Consider the following 18942-nt stretch of genomic DNA (forward strand, 5'->3'; position numbering starts at 1 on the left):
CCATGGCGTTGTCAGTTTATTTTCGATTTATGAGTTTGACTGTCCCACTGGTATCTTTCTCTCTCTTGTTCAAATGTTGATATTGAAAATCGAAAAAAAAATTCTGAGTAAGATAACAATGTACTACATGTTTTTATCTGTTATGTGTAATTCATACTCTTTTTTTAATTTTTTATTGATCTTTTTGGTGTTCAAGCTACAGTGCATACATACATACATACATTTTTACAATATATAAGTGATTGACATATGGCATAGTCCTACTATTGATATTTTACGAATAAGACATAGTAAAAACAAATACAAGTAAATGATGTGAATAATCGGTATATGATACAAGTAAAAGATACTTTGGAATACATTAAATATACATGATCATATCGAGAATAAAATTTAATTAATTAATAACTTCCATAAATTCCCCCCATCTGTCGACAAATGACTCGTGCTTGTCTTTAGAAAGATATAAATATTCTAATATCTCCAGACGTCTTTTCAAAAATTTGAGAAAAGCTTGCACAGATATAAACAATCTGTCTAATTGTGTGTACTTTACATAATGAATGTAATATTTTGCCTGTAAAATACAATAGTTTACCACTAAGTTATCAGAATTCAATATACCAAAATTGACACTGTCTTTATTCAAAAATATTTTTACTCCAAAAACTAAATGCCACCAATTAGAAAATTCTCTCCAAAATCGTTTTATTTCTATACATTCAAAAAATGTATGCTCTATAGTTTCTATTTCTTTACAACTGGCACACTCATTAGTTAAAGAAAGTTTATATTTTTCAAGGAGATAATTATGTGAGACTATTCTGTGTAACACTTTATATTGAAAAGCTTGTAGTTTGCTTTCAATAGTACATTTAAAAGCTAGTGAATAAATATTGTTCCACTTTTCGTCACTAATTTCTATATTAAAACTTTCTTCCCACCTTTGTTGTGAAATAGGAGAAACACTTACCCGATCGATAAAAAGTGAATATACATCTTTAGTATATAATTTGCTAATAGGCATTTTTTTATTCTCATGCTCAAAAACGAATCCAAAAGAGTTGCTCTTAGGTGACATGTGTTGTTTTAATAACAAATCTTTCCAGTCACGTGGTATAGCAAGTTTAATAGAAAGAATGTCTACAAAAGTAACATTCAAATTATATTTTTTGTTAATAGCATCATGAGACAAAAATTCGCTTTTATCATCTACAATATCATTAATGAACCTTATGCCTTTCGTGTACCAAGATCTGTAAAAAATACTCGTTCTGTTAACCTTGATAAACGGATTGAACCAAATAAATTCTTTTCTTACATGAAATGCATTTAACGGGATGAAAATACCCTTGAAACGTTTCCAAGCAGATAGCACTTCTATATAAAAAAGAGGTGCTTTTAAATTTAAAAACTCAAATTCACATCTGCTCATAAATAAGTCCTCTAAATCAAAAAGGGAGAAGAATGCTTTGGAAACATGTTTCCATTTAGAGTCATGTTCTGACAAAATTCATACTCTTATAAAAAGATATTAGCCATGAAAATGTTAGGCGTTTTCACCAAAATGGATTGAATAGACTAGTTTTGGAATTTATTTTAACACACAAGAAAAATATCATATTTGTATGTAATATAAATAACGCGATTTTCTAAAAAAATGACGTTAGCTAAAACGGACCGTGAACATTACAGCTGATTGCGTTGAATGTGTAGTTAAAGGTAGTATCTTTGTTTATAGCTTGCTCGCTGACTGAACCGTGAAGCCATTATTATCTTAGGTAAACTTCCCGTCTTTAAACGTAGACTAGTCCCATTAAAGGCAAATGTATTTGTCTGTAAAACTAGACTTTTTCGAATGAAGGGAAGTCACCTTACATAAAAATGACTTCAGGATACAGCTAGCAAGCTAACCACAGATAGTTACTTTACCTACAAACTCAATACAATCAACTGTAATTAGTTTATACAATTCGGATTTGTTAAAAAAAAAACGCGATGAATAACGAAAACCTGATGAGAAAAACATGTCTAATCTGACATCGGACTGGGACTTCTTTTAAAATGAGTTTTGCTGTGTGTTTTGCTTTATATATATATTTCTTTATTCTACATTGGCTAGAGGTATAGGGGCGGGTAACGATCTAACAAAACATGTTTAACACCGCCGCACGTTTGCGCCTGTCCTAAGTCAGGAACCTCTCCCTCTGGTCTTTGTATATATATTTTTAATTTAATCACTGTATATGTTTTGGAGTTTAGTGTGACACCCATTTTCACTGAACTAGTACACAATTTTATTAAGGGGCCAGCTGAGAACACCTCCAGGTGCGGTATTTTCTCGCTGCGCTGAAGATCCATTGGTGGCCTTCGGGTGGTGTCTGCTCTCTGGTCGGGTTGTTGCCCCTTTCACATATACCCCGTTTTTATTCTCAATTGTATTAGAGTGTTGCGCTCTTAGACTACCTAATGTCTATTCACGTCAAAGCGGTCAAATGACTTCTTATAGAAGTAATCGACCTAGCAAGACAAGATCTATTAACTTTAATAGTTCTTTATTTCCTCCATTAAATTCCGTCTATATAAAACTTCCTTTCCGTTTCCGTTCCGTTTTCCGTTTCCTCCGTTTAGAAACTTACGACGGGATGACTTCAACTTCTTCATTTGGAATTCTTGGTTTGAATATCTGCCTTGTGACCAACAAACCTCAAAGCCCGATATATCGTATCAATTAAGAGATATATACTCCGTATACAGGCGCTTCTAAAATGTTACTACATTGAAATAGAAAGTTTATAATTGGGTAGCTGAATTCATCTCTTTTGTCGTAAAGTTTTGTTTTCAAACGGCCCTCGTTGTCAATTTCTAGATGTAAGTCAAGATATGAAGCAGACTTATCTGTATCTGTAATACTCCGGTATCCTTTATATCAAGTTCGATGGGATAGATTCGTTCAACATAGTCACCAAATATTGTATTTTTAAGTGAGAGAACATCATCTAAATAGCGGAACGTAATGAAAAAAGGTATTGCTAGCTTCTTATCTTGTTTCCTAAGAAGTTCCTGTATGAGATCAGCCTCATAACAAGGCAACAAGAAGAGGGGCACAATTGGTGCTCATTGGTATTCCGTCATTAAAAAAAAACATGTTCTCCAATTAGACGTAACAAATATGTTGTTCAAGAAATCAAGCATCTTGATAATGTCAGTTTCAGATATGTTTTTGTTTGAATCAGAGTGATTCTTCATAAAGTAGGATGTATCCCTTCCAAAAACTAGATACGTGTACATGTACCTACGTTTGCCATTTTTTTTTAATGAAACAAAGTAATACTAACTCTTTTAATTTGTCAATGTGGCATGTCCATCATAAATAAAAACAATCCTAACAACACAAATAAACAATGTTGCACTAATACGTCAACTAGACAATACTTGAACGACACCAAACAAAAACCGTGGCATGTAGGTTTTTGTAGCATTTACTTAAATATGATGTGTCGTATATATCAATGACACATTACCCAATGGACACAAATAAAAGAAATACGACATATACGTAAACCAGACCATACCTTATCGACACCAGTAATATAGGAAAAATAGGGTACTGTCTCATTGGATACGGTGACCACATATTCGTCAATGACACAGCATCCTAAGGACAAACATATGATGTTGCATATTCGTTCTTGAGACAGTATTATAACGACACAAATCTATAAAAAAATTGGCACATCCGTCAATGAAACATCCCTTATACGACACGAATACAATGTGGCAAACCCGTCAATGAAACAGTCCTCTAAAGACACAAATCAATAAAAAGTTGGCATATTCATCAATAAAACAGTCCTGAAACGAAACAAATATAATGTGGCACACCCGTCAATGAAACAGTCCTCTAAAGACACAAATCAATAAAAAGTTGGCACATTCATCAATAAAACAGTCCTGAAACGAAACAAATCTAATGTGGCATACCCGTCAATGGAACATTCCTCTAAAAAGAAATCAATAACAATTTGGTACATCCGTCGATGAAACAGTACTATAACGACACAAACATAATGTGGAATACCCGTCAATGAAACATTCCTCTAACAACAGAAATCAATAACAATTTGGTACATCCGTCGATGAAACAGTACTATAACGACACAAATATAATGTGGCACACCCGTCAATGAAACATTCCTCTAACAACAGGAATCAATAACAATTTGATACATCCGTCGATGAAACAGTACTATAACGACACAAATATAATGTGGCAAACCCGTCAATGAACATTCCTCTAACAACAGAAATCAATAACAATTTGGTACATCCGTCGATGAAACAGTACTATAACGACACAAATATAATGTGGCACACCCGTCAATGAAACATTCCTCTAACAATAGGAATCAATAACAATTTGGTACATCCGTCGATGAAACAGTCATTTAACGACATAAATATAGTGTGGCATAAATATGTCGATGAGATAGTTCCCTAATGAAACAAATAATAAAATTGACGTATGCGTCTACCAGACCATACCTTAAACAATAAAAATAATAAAAGATCAATGTGGCATATCCATCAATGTGACATATCACAAAGACACACGTGAAACTATGCGACATATCTGTCAATGAGACAGTACTCTAAAAAAACGAATGGGTCAATAAATATCCATAATGCACCTCCAATTAAGTATCACAAAAGTTGTTGTGTATACAAAAAATCTCTGTAGAAGAATAGTGTACAAGCCTTAGTTTCAATTTGTAACAAGTGACTGAGTTTAAACATTTGTGTTGAGTTGGGAAGTAGAGGACCAAAGAATAAAAACTGTGGTGTTATTAGATGTATGAAAAGTATTAAATTTTCAAAGACATTATTGTGTGAAAAAAAGGTACATTTGTATTTTTGTACCATGAAAATCCGCAAGACGAAATAATTTATGGTATGCTCATTTACGATAAAATGAAGGACACTGCGTATCCCTAAAATTTAACCATATTTGAAAATGTCCCAACTTCGATCATCGTCGAACGCATTCAAGTTTACGATACAGACTGAGATACAGAACACAACACTACTGTTACCGCCTATGGTGAAACTATTGCGCATATTGCCCCAAACAAAGCATACATGTATACATCAATTTTAAAGACAAAACTCTAATGACACAAACATGCGGCATATCCGCTAGGAAGACGGTACTAATTACGAACCAATTAATAACATGTGACATATACGCCATTAAGCATGTACCCACATGGCATAATTAAAAAAAGGCAGCGGCTATTTGACCGGCACCGGCTAAATAGCAAATTTGCTATTTGACCGGCACTGAATAATTTATATCTCAATTGAAATAAAATGTAAGAATATAAGAATAATTATTTAAAAATATCAAAATTTTATATTTAAGAACTTTTGTAAATGTTACTCATATAAACACTTAAACTTTTTACTATCAAATTAAATATATTTTAAAAATTAAAATACAAATACGTACCGATTATCAGGTTATCTGCATGTTGATATCGTAAAATATCAGCTGCGAGACATAATATGAAGCTTTTTGTCGAGTGAGCGTAGCAAACGAGATCAAAAAGACGTCATATAATGTCAAGCATCTGATATTTTACAATATCAATATGCAGATAATCTGATAATCGATTTATCGGGCTATATTTGCGTGTTTCTGAAGTGTTTTCTTTGTTTCACCAGCACACAAAAGATGACTTGATAAGTTCGAGTCAAAGTTATCAACGTCGGTTCAAACATTATGACGTCGCTGATAAGTCCGAGGCAAACTTATTAAGGCCGGGTCAACGTATTTTACGTCACAGAGACATGATACGGAATAATATTAAGAGCTGAACAGAGTGATATAGACAGAGGGACGACCGATAAAACTGAGGAACAAGTTGAAGCAAGACCTGAACTTTTAATAACTGCCTCTTGTTTGCCTCAATTACATACATTGATTTTATCAAAAAGTATCGTCAAAAAGATGCATGGCAAGCTATTAAGAGCGTAAAACTATATAAAGAGAAGAAAAAAGAGTATTTGTTGACAACACATATATATTGAAAAACATAACCTGATATGTTCGGCATACGTGAAGGATTTTCTAATTTGCTGTGAATATTATTTTATCCTGTATGTATTTGACGTCACAAAGACATGATACGGAATAATATTAAGAGCTGAACAGAGTGATATAGACAGAGGGACGACCGATAAAACTGAGGAACAAGTTGAAGCAAGACCTGAACTTTTAATAACTGCCTCTTATTTGCCTCAAATTAATCAAAAAGTATCGTCAAAAAGATGCATGGGAAGCTATTAAGAGCGTTACACCATATAAAGAGAAGAAAAAAGAGTATTTGTTGACAACACATATATATTGAAAAACATAACCTGATATGTTCGGCATACGTGAAGGATTTTCTAATTTGCTGTGAATATTATTTTATCCTGTATGTAATAATTTATAATAACACTTTTAACATTATTTAAGTATTAAAAGTGTTAATTGCGAGATTTTGTATCAAAAATGTATTATTGACTGAAGCACGTCATTATTTTCCCTCTGTGAGCCTTTGACAGTCTAATAGCTTTTGACTACGTCACATAGTAACCGGTGTTATGATGACGTTTCTGAGGTTCCAATTGGGGATAAAAGCGTTGTATATACCCCGGCAGTTTCCTGAATACATACTGACATCTCTGTGCTGTATATGTTATCCAATCACAAACCTCGACACATTTGTAATCCGTAATATATTGTCATTTTTATGATGTGCGTAGTTTTACATAACACTTTTTTTTATCGCATGGCAGGATATTTAAACCATAGATTTTACACAGATTCGGACATAAACTTTTTTTTAAAATATTTTAGAAAAAATATATAAACTTTTTTCAAAATATTTTAGAAAAAAATATATAAACTTTTTACAAAATATTTTAGAAAAAAATATATTTAGTAATGTATATACAAATGTGTTCTGCTTCTGCTGCTTTATTTGGATTAATTTTTTTTCAGAAGTTTGAATATACCATTTTCTATATTGAGTTCCTTTGCTAATTAGGAATATTGACCTGGCATATTGCATCTGGTTTTAAACTCGTATTTATTATATGTGTCCTTGGTGGAAAAGGCAGATTGGAATTGCTTATTTAGAATGGTTGCGTGGTCTACAGGGTGTATGTGTAGTATAGTTCACTGCGAAGTGGTGCAACTCCATTGCTTTGTTTTCTGATGTTTGATGTATGTCCAGAAACGTTTTATACTTTTATATTGGTTGTTTTCCTCCTTAGGTGTTACGATGTTCTCAATGTATTTCCGATATGAACGACGGAGCTCTCTTTGTACCATTCTCTTTGTTTCTTTAAGTTTGGATATTATTGTAAGATCAGCTGACTTTTTATGTTTTTTGTACAATCTGTCATGGCGTTTTATAAGTTTGCGTACAGGAGGTATGAGCCCAGGCAGGCTGTCTTTCTGTTTTGCGGTTTTGTGCGGGATTTGATTTGCCACACTCTCAGACTGGTTTAAGTTAGTCTTAAAGCTTATCCAGAGCTCCTCTGTTGAACTGCCGTTTGCAGCTAGTTCTTTGATCTTTTGATGGTGTTTTCATGCTTTTAATTAACATTTTTAAGTTATAAATTATTTATTTATATGAACATCTTCAATATTTTATTTTTGATTGTACTGTTTTTTTGATGCTCGATATTGTGATAAAATGATTTTGAATTATTATTAAGCTTTTTTATTCTCTGCTAACAAGACTAATCACATCAGTGAACAGTTTTATTCAGTGCCGGCTAAATAGCAAATTTGCGATGCATATACGTCAATGACTAACGGCGATGTATATACGTCAATGACTAACGGCGATGTATATACGTCAATAACTAACGGCGATGTATATACGTCAATGACTAACTGCGATGTATATACGTCAATGACTAACTGCGATGTATATACGTCAATGACTAACGGCGATGAATATACGTCAATGACTAACGGCGATGTATATACGTCAATGACTAACAGAGATGTATATATACGTCAATGACTAACGGCGATGTATATACGTCAATGACTAACGGCGATTTATATATACGTCAATGACTAACGGCGATGTTTATACGTCAATGACTAACAGTGATGAATATACGTCGATGACTATCTGTGATGAATATACCTCAATGAATACCGGTGATGCATAAACGTCAATGACTAACGTAGATGCATATACGTCAATGACTAACGGTGACGAACATACGATAATGACTAACGGCGCATACACGTCAATGATTAACGGCGATGTGTATATGTCAATGACTAACGGTGATGAATATACGTCTATTACTAACGGAGATGAATATACGTCAATGACTAACGGCGATGGATATACGTCAATGACTAACAGTGATGTATATATACGTCAATGACTAACGGTGATGGACATGCGTCAATGACTAACGGTGATGGATATACGTCAATGACTTACGGTGATGCATATACGTCCATAACTTACGGTGCTGACTATACGTCAATGACTAACGGTGAAGTTTATATACGTCAATGACTAACGGCAATGCATATATTTCAATGACTAACGGCGATGTATATACGTCAATAACTAACAGTGATGTAAATACGTCAACGACTATACGTCAATGACTAACGGTGATGAAGATACGTCAATGACTATCTGTGATGTATATACGTCAATGACTATCTGTGATGTTTATATACGCCAATGACTAACGCTGATGAATATTCGTCAATGAATATCTGTGATATTTATGTGTCAATGACTAACGGCGATGAATATACGTGAATAACTAACGGTAAGTAATAAACGCCAATGACTTATGGTGATGCATATACGTCAATGTCCAACGCTGATGCATATTTGTCAATGACTAACGGCGATGTATATACGTTAATGCACAGAGACGATGCATATACGCCAATGTCTGACGGTGATGCATATCCGTCAATGACTAACGGTGATGCATACACGTCAATGACAAACGGTGATGCATATACGTCAATGACTAATGGTGATACATATAAGCTCGACATAGGGATAGTGATGCGGCGGCGGCGGTGTTAGCTCACTTCTTAAAAGCTTTATATTTTAAAAGGTGGGAGGCCTGGATGCTTCATACTGTGTATAAAGATGCCTCATGTTACGAAGTTTCCGTCAGTCACACGTCCAATGTCCTTGACCTCATTTTCATGGTTCAGTGACTACTTGAAAAAAAAGTTAAGAATTTTTGTAATGTTAAATTCTCTCTTATTATAAGTAATGGGATATCTATATTTGGTATGTGCGTACCTTGCAAGGCCCTCTTGCCCGTCAAACAGTTTATACTTGACCTCGACCTCATTTCATGGATCAGTGAACGAGTTTAAGTTTTGGTGGTCAAGTCCATATCTGAAATACTATAAGCAAAAGATCTAGTATATGCGGTGTATGGAAGCACTGTAAGGTGTACATGTCCAACTGGCAGGTGTCATCTGACCTTGACCTCATTTTCATGGTTCAGTGGTTATAGTTAAGTTTTTGTGTTTTCGTCTGTTTTTCTTATACTGTATGCAAAAGGTCTTCTATATTTTGTGTATGGACTGATTCTAAGGTGTACAGGTCTACCTGGCAGGTGTCATATGACCTTGACCTCATTTTCATGGTTCAGTGGTCAAAGTTAAGTTTTTGAGTTTTGGCCTTTTTTTCTAATACTATATTTGGTGTATGGAAATATTTCCTGATCTACATTTCAGTCGCGCAGGTTTTATCTGACTTTGACCTAATTTTTTACAGTTCATTACTTATTTTCTTGGTTCAAAGGTCAATGTTTAGTTTTCTTGGTTTATGTTAGGTTTATGTGACAGTTGTAATAAAGCTTTATTATTAGAGCTATCAACATAATATCAATTATTAGTAAAGAAGGCGAGACATTTCAGTGTGTGCACTCTTGTGTTATTTTCTAGGTGGTCCATCATGCTATTGGCTATTATGTGTACCATGATCTTACATAGTAAGCATGTGACAGATATGTGTCTATAGTTTATTGTGGTGTGTTTATCAACTTTTTAGTTCACCTGGCCAGGAAGGCCAAGTGAGATTATTCTCATCACATGGCGTCCGTTGGCCGTCGTCGTCCATCGTCGTTAACATTTTACATTTTGAACTTCTTCTAAAGAACCACTGAATGGAATGAAACCAAACATGGCAGAATGTCCTTTATGAGGTGTTGACCAAGTGTTGTAACTTTGTATCCCATCCATCACTCAAGATGGTCGCCAGCAGGGGACTTAGTTTAACATAGGACCCTATGGGAAATCCATACAAATAATAAAAATAATAATAAAGAGAACCTTTTGCATGGAATGAAACCAAACATGGTATGGACATGCCTTTTGAGGTGCTGACAACGTGTTGTTACTTTGTAGCCGATCCATCATCCAAGACAGGCTCTTGAGAGCATCTAGTTTAAAATAAAGAGACATTTGCATGTTTCCAATCTTTTAGGATTTTTCCTGTGTCGAATGATTTTTATGCAGTTAAGCTGCATTATGCGAGCACCCTAGATTTGTGTTCCACCCAATAAATGCTGAAATTCTTGCCATTGTTATTATCAAGCTGGCTACTATGTTAAATATTACTAATTGAACACTTTTTTGATACTTCTTATACTGGATTACAAAAATATATGACCAGCAATATATATATATACACGAAGGAAGTAGTGCTCATTAGAATTCCTTGTGTAGTTTATTATGACCTGTGCTTTTGGCTAAGATGTCAAAGAACAATTGTATGAAATATTTAATCGCCGAAAATCTCGTAAGACGAGTAGTTTAGATTCTCCAAATGGCAAAGTCGTAAGACTATTGTTTGTCATCAATACGTAGTACAACGTCAGTAGTTTATTATATTATCAGTTCAACTGTTCATGCTGTTGGCGGCGATTTCAAATTATAAGACGAAATTTTCATATCTTTTCAATTTGGAGGCAGGGTTGCAAATTAGCGGTGATCCGAGGGTTCGTGACCTTCCACTTTTGCACCCGGAAATAAGACTTGGTTTCTAGCTACGACCTTCCACTTGCAGAAAGAAAATAAGAAACTACTTTGCAAACCTTTTTCACCAAAGTCTCCAAATAAACTATCTAAAAACTTATTTTCATCATTATAATTCATGACAGCGATGTTCATTTTGTTCAACCGATAGCTTTTCATAGAAAATCGCGGACAAATAATGTGTAAATTCAAGTAAAATCGTATCTGATTGACAAAAACGACATCGTGAACACAATAAAATGGCTGCCGTGAAGACAACATTTTACAATATCGGATACGATTCCAGAAGCGGATAATGGTAATCCCGGATCAACTAGCGATTCCAGACAATATACAAAGTTTCACATAGTGTCGAGCATCTGATATTTTACGATATCTATACGAAGAATGAACACATTGTATTGGATTTTGACATTTTGAGTGTCTGTATAAAATATTTTCTGTTGTTTCTTTCTTTCTTTATATATATATATATATATTTTCTGATACTTTAAAAATGTTGTTTATCCCGTTTTGTTTTGTGTTTCTTTGCTGTGGTAATGTAAGTTTTTTCCCTTAAAGAATTTTATTTTTTATTAGTTTTGCCTCCTTATACAGAACTCTCACAAATTTGTATCTGCTTCTGAAAAAAAGTAAAATTACAAAAATACTGAACTTCGATGAAAATTCAAAACTGAAAGTCCCTTATCATATTACAAAATCAAAAGCTGATTCATATCAAATGGATAACAACTGTCATATTCCTGACTTGGTGCAGACATTTTTTTATGTAGAAAGTTTTGGATTGAACCTGTTTTTATATATATAGCTAGCAAAATTTCTCACTTTACCATAAGCATGTAAGGTAATCTCATACTTTGAAAAAGTTTGCCCTTTTGAGTAACCTATGCTCAGTGATCTAAAACTGAAACCAATCTGTATACATAAGCCAGCAACCATTTCATTTTCTGACGGGGGGGGGGGGGGGGGTTATCTATGGATTTTGTTCTGGACAAACTTTTTTTCTTCGCCTGCGACGAAAAACAATCTTTTTTTTTGCGACAAGTAGAAAACAATTAATTATTTCAATTTTAGCATAACACATAGTGGCAGCTGAGGGTGAAACAAACTTTTTTTTTCTCAGATTCAAAAACAAATTATTTTTTCTCTAAAAACTGGAAACAAACTATCTTTTCCAAAAAAATCATAGACTTTATTAGGAAAGTCTCATTTGAAGAATATTGAAATAACACAGTCCATCTCAGTCTACAACCTGGTTCCTTAGAATGTTCAATCGAAACTGATTCCAACACATTTTGAAATTAAAAAAACTCCCCAAGCGTAATGATCCAGCTTAAAAAATCATTTCAAAGGTTCAAACCGTTACTTGATTTCGTTAACAATAAATTGTTTGAAGTATTATAATCCCCACAGAGAACTTGTTGTAGATAAATCCATTGTGGGTACAAAAAATGAGACAAGTATGTTACAGTATATACATCATGTTAAACAAGGTAATCGTGTTATAGTTTTCGAACTACTTGATGAACCGAAATTTAACTACGGTGCAGTATTCTAGCATGAGTTAACACAGGTAAGAACCAACTGTAGATCACAATGTAAATTTAAAGGAATTTTAAGGCTTTTTAATCTTTAAAAAAACGCCTAAAAAATTAAAAAGAACTCTAAAAATGTTAAATAATTAGGTACAATGTTGGAAATAAACTCATCATAGATACCAGCACTAAAATTTGTATATACGCCAGACGCGCGTTTCATCTACAAAAGACTCATCATTTAAACACTAAGAATTGACAATGGTTCAAATCAATTTAACTTATTTGTTCTATATAATTAACTCTATTGTTTTTTAAAGTTCATATATAACAGTGGTTGACATGATGTAGGTATATATAAGTAATTTTTTACAATTTGATTCTACATATGTGTGACGAAAAAGTTGTTTAAGTATGAGGACTTAAACTAAAGTGTGTATTTCTGTGCTTTGTTGTTTGGTGTCTACGTTTCACAAGTCCACGGACGACAAATGCCAAGTATACTCTTTAACAGGGTTACCCTAAAAATATCTGGTAGCGTGATTAAGGGAATCCGGGTCATATAAATAAATAAATGGATCCGGTGTAGTCTGAACGAAGTCTTGAAAGTTAACATAAACACAAAGTCGATTAAAAGTTCAATACTGTATTATTCAAAATCTAAAGTACACGTAACAGCAATACAAGTTTACAACATCTTAACTGCAGGCTTACCAATTCGGTGACATAATCCTAAAGCCCCTACGTACACTCCTCTCGTACACAAAATCGTCTCTCTCGTATATCGTATCTACAACTATTTCTCTCTTTTAGACTACTCTAATAACCTGATTACAATATGGTTAAATAACTCTGAACAAAGAAATATTCAACATGAGCTTTATTACAGGAGCCCGGATCCCGGAGCCCGGAGCTAAGTTGAACTGAAACTGAGGTCAACCGAGGCACCTGCATCTACATCGTAACGGGACACCAGCTGATTAACATGATTGATTTGATATTTAACAAGTACAATCTGTTTGAAGGCGAGAACATAGATTGTTAGGAATTACTTCATAAAAGTTAATGCGGCTAAGTAACTAATCTAATTATATCATGATCATTAAACCCAGTGATGCATGAAATAAACGAAAAAACGTTGCATATGTTTATATACATTGCTGACTCTAAATAAAGCTTATTTATTTATTATTATCTATTTTTTTAATTGTATTAATTTCAAGATTTTTATTGTTACAGTATATTCCTTTGGCAAATCTAACAACAGATCCGGGGATTGCCGATTGTGATCACTCTAAATACTACCGTGAACGCGATTATACTTAGCACTCTTTAACAATATCTATAATATATATGTCAGTGTTAATTAGTTGATAAACGATTCGTATGTCTGTCTGGTGTAAATCAGTTTCCTCTATCTTTTATATTTTTATCATCTGTCTGTGTTTTGATTTTTTATGAGCTGTGTGTCAAAATTTTATCTAAATTAAAAAAAATCTAAAATTAAAATAAAGTATGTGGTTGCTTTCAAAATTAGTTAACTTTGAACTGTTTATATAATTCAAATCCATTTAAAACAGTTGTAAAACAATTACACTGTTCTTCTTCAACGTATCTGAAGAAACAACTTTATGACATCTATAGATTGTATTGTTTGTATTAAGGCATTTTCATCATAAAAGTCTTTTTTTATAAATTCATTCCGAAATACTTTTTAAACGACCATAACATGGTTTGGGGTTCTAATAATGGTATGATGTCGTCGTCTGTGTCGTTGTCGTCTGAAGACACCTTTGGTGTCAAGATAATTATAACCTAAGTTTAAGTAAATACATCTCTATGAAATTTTACAAGAAGGTTAAATACCAATAAAAGGAGGTTGGAATTGATTGAGGAAGTTATGGTCCCAACATTGTAGGAATTAGGGCCCAAAAAATTTCCAAATGAATCACTTGTGAAGTTTCCAGACAATAACTTGTGTTTAAGTGTGAGGATCTCTCTAAAATTGTACTACAAGATTCCATACTACAAAGTGACGGCTGGAATTGGGTTTTAAGTAATTGCTCCAAAATGGGAGGGTTCAATGTTGGGGGTGGAGGCACATTTTTTAAGGGGTTCATATTTGTTTTCTAAAAATTAAACAAATTTAAAATTAATGTTTCTGAAAGCTTCAATAGGAAATCTGCATTTGCACAGTTTTGCGCAATAGATTTTTAATTCTAAGATCTTTGACCAGAAACCTGTCAGAAACATATATTATATAATAGAATTCAAATTCATACAGTATCAAGCTTGAATATTGTCTCCAAATTTGCCATAACCTTATATGGTTTGACCTCTGCGTTTCTAGCAGGCTTATATTTTTTTCTCAGTGTAATGATGTATATAAACAAAATGTTTACCTATAAAAGATTCATAAATGACACTTATCCCAGGTATAGATTACCTAAGCTGTATTGGGCACAGCTTTTTTAGAATTGTGGGTCCTCAATGCTCTTTAGCTTAAATTTGTACTTGTTTGGCTCTATAACTATTTTGATCTGAGCATCACTGACGAGTCTTATGCAAACGAAACGCGCGTCTGGCGTATTAAATTATAATCCTGGTACCTACTATTTACAGCACTGGATTGATGCTACTGCTGATAGACGTTTCGTCCCCAATGGTATCACCAGCCCATATTTTCTGTTTACAAAACTTTGAATATTTCAAAAAGAAAACTAATGATTTTTTTCTTCCCAGGTATAGATTACCTTAGCCGTATTTGGCACATTTTTGTGGAATTTTAGGTCCTCAATGTTTTTTTAACTTTATACTTGTTTGGCCTAATTTCTTTTAATTTTTTTTTTAATTATTTTGATCTGAGCGTCACTGATGTGTTTGATGCAAACGATACGCGTCTGGCGTACAAAATTATTATCCTGTTACCTTTGTCAACTATTGAACACAAAAAAGTCAAACAATTTAAAAAGGGTGAATAAGGTACGATGTTTCCCAAATATTTCTATGGTAATTTATTCCTGAGATAGAAAATCCTTAGTAATGAATACCATTTATCTAGAATTATATTTAAGTCATAATGGTTGACACTATGTAGGTTTATACAAGTCATTCCTTACAATTTAATTCTGCACACTTTCTTTTTTAAGGAGTACATCACGAGAAAAAAAACCGTTGATCACATTACGGTTAAGTGAAAAAAGTATGCATATAATCTAACACAAAATACTTTCAGCCAATCAAAAGACGTGTAACATCCAAATTATTGTATCCATATATTTTTTTTAATTGTAACATACTGTTACTTTAACAATTCTGAAAAGACTACAATTAAAACCGACCACAGCAGCACTTGCACGAAATGCACAATTCTAAAATTCCTGTATGGAACGAAAAGAACAAATTTAAAAGGACGATTCTTTTTTTTCTACGGAAGGCCATACTGATTTTTATACGGATGTTAATCCGGAATATATGACACAACGTTAAACTATATTTCGAAATATAATTAGTCTATAGATGTATCTAAAAAATATTGCTTCATCTGATGATTGATACATAACAATATAAAAATAATCTGCATTTGTACTGTATCGATTTATAATTCATTTTGAACTGAATATTTATAATGTTTTCACTTAATGTTTATTTGCATCAATCAATCTAAGATCAAAAAATATTCATGCGAATTATATTAAAAATTAAAACAAAAGTTTGTTAACAGGTACAGATTGGAACAACCGTCATAAGATCAGATTCCCCTATATTATACGTTTACTTATCTTATGAGGTGCAGATTTTATAGATTTTTTGTCTAAGAAGGGTATAAAATCTTCTTTGTAAAGTATCTGTCTGATTCAAACAAAAAATTCTCTGAAACCTACCTTATCAAAATGCTTTACTTCTTGATTGACAAAATATTTGTTTTGTTCGGAGGACGTGTTTTCCAAAAGACTGCCGGCATTTCAATGGGAACGAATTGTACCTTATACTCAGACTGACTTCATACAAGAACTGCTTAGGAAGAAAGATAAGAAGTTAGCACTATCCTTTAACTCTACTTTCCGCTATAAAGATTATGTTATTTCACTAAAGAATTCAAAATTTAGTTGAATGCATCTATCCCATTGAACCAGAGATAAAGGATACAACATATACAGTTAAGTCGGCCTCATATCTTGACTTACATATATAAATTGACAATGAGGGTCGATTGAAAACAAAACTTGACGACAAAAGAGATGACTTCAGCTTTTCAATTGTGAACTTTCCATTTCTAAGTATCAACATTCCAGCAGCACCTGCATACGGTGTATATATCTCCCTATTGATACGAGATTACCGTGTTTGCATTTCCTATCATAATTTTCATGATAGAGGGTTGTTGCTCACACGAAAGCTATTAAATAAAGAGTTCCAAATGTTGAAGATAAAATCATCTCTTCGGACGCGTTGGTTGACCGTTATGGAATAACCATTTCACAAATGATATCAAACATGTTCCTTACGTCGTAAATACAGTCCCATTCCTTTTCTGAAATGTGACTTACCGAATTAGACTATTTACCGGATTTATTATCTCATAAGCATCACGACGGGTGCCACATGTTGATCGGGATCTGCTTGCTCTTCCGGAGCATCTGAGATCACCCCTATTTTTTGGCGGTGTTTGCGGTGTTTATTCTTTAGTTTTATATGTTGTGTTATATGTACTATTGTTTGTCTGTTTGTCCTTTTCATTTTTAGCCATGGCGTTGTCAGTTTATTGTCGATTTATGAGTTTGACTGTCCCTCTGGTATATTTCGTCCTTCTTTCTTATATGTTCGTAAGTTATCTGTGATAACCTGGATGTTACGAATTAACACTCAACGTGCCTGTTTACATATCTCAGTTATATATACATTTAACAGGTGTGCAATCAATTTATGAAATTACAAAAGAAATATAAGTATGCATATACCAGCAGTGATGGTGATACATGGCTGTGAACATTTTGTATATACAACTCGTCTAACCATCAACGCCATTATGTTAGATCTGTAAATTTGCTTTCGCAAATTTTTGGTTCTTCCCTCGCTGGGATTCAAACCCATGCTACTGAGATATCGTGACACCAAATCGCCTGCACTGTAACCGGTGTGCTAGACCACACTAACACCTGGGCTTCAAATAATAGCCCAGCAATGTTAGATCTTTTAATTGGCGTTATATGTGTATTCATAATTGAAAAGATTTATATGTAGATTACAACTGTTACAGTGCAAACTGGAGACAATGATCCTAATTTATATGATGTTTTCATCAGAAGACACAGCGCAAGTTCGACAAATTTAATTACAGCAGATTTTGAAAAGTATTATCATGATATTACAAGGTGAACTATTTATAGTAATGAGTTGAGACATGTGTTCGGTTTTTAGAAGTACAGCCTTAATTAACAACGATATAACTAATGATCTACTGATGAAAACACCTGCTTAAAGTTTAATGTGTTGTTGCTTTAGATAGAAGATTTGGATGAAATGAACAAAATGTGGTTGTTTGTTTTTACTGTTATGTCATGTATCTGTTTCGGATTTTTATTAGATGTAAGTTCCGGGAATGCTGAAGTTATAGATAATGATCTTGTGAAAAGAATTAATGCCACATTGCATGTATTGGCTGACAATAACCACAAGTTGCTTATATTAGTTCAGACGGACAGAAGTGATATTAACGATCTGATTAAAAGGCTTAACAAAACTGAGGACAAAATGGAGAAACTAATTATAAATGAACAATCCTTTAATCAAACGATCCAGGCATTACAAACACTAACTACAGAACAACAACGTGAGTTAAATAAAGAACAATCTATGTCTAAAAAATTAACCAGAAATTACAACAATCTTCTGTTTAAAGTTAATCGCGAAGTTGATTTTCTGAAAAAACAAAATCATGATTTAGAACGAAAGATTAATACCACTGCGGAAAAAATGGAGGATTTAATGTCAGAAAAGGAGACCTTAAGTTATAACATTGAGACTTTACAAAACATTACTTCACAACAACAACATGAGTTAAATAAAGCAAAATCTGAGTCCAAAAGATCGAGGCTATCTGTAAGATCATCTTTGACTGTATTGGATAATGCATTACAAGATCTGACAAATTCCACAGGTGTTGGCTTTATAAATCTTAACGGAAACGTTTTAAATGAAAACAAATTGCTGAGAGACGAAATGCGGAAGTTCGAGAAAAAGAATAAACAAAGGATTAACAAAAAACTTGGCAATATAGGTAGGTGTATTGATACATATAAT

The 18942-nt window shown here is 33.3% G+C and overlaps 1 protein-coding gene across 2 annotated transcripts in view; it reads right to left on the reverse strand.

The window, feature by feature from the left end:
- LOC134692754 (glycine amidinotransferase, mitochondrial-like) overlaps positions 1–18942 on the reverse strand; it is a 647170-nt gene that overhangs the window by 531553 nt on the left and 96675 nt on the right. The gene's annotated exons all lie outside the window — the stretch shown is intronic.

This window comes from Mytilus trossulus, chromosome 12, assembly GCF_036588685.1.
Source record: "Mytilus trossulus isolate FHL-02 chromosome 12, PNRI_Mtr1.1.1.hap1, whole genome shotgun sequence".
NCBI classification, from domain to species: Eukaryota; Metazoa; Mollusca; class Bivalvia; order Mytilida; family Mytilidae; genus Mytilus; species Mytilus trossulus.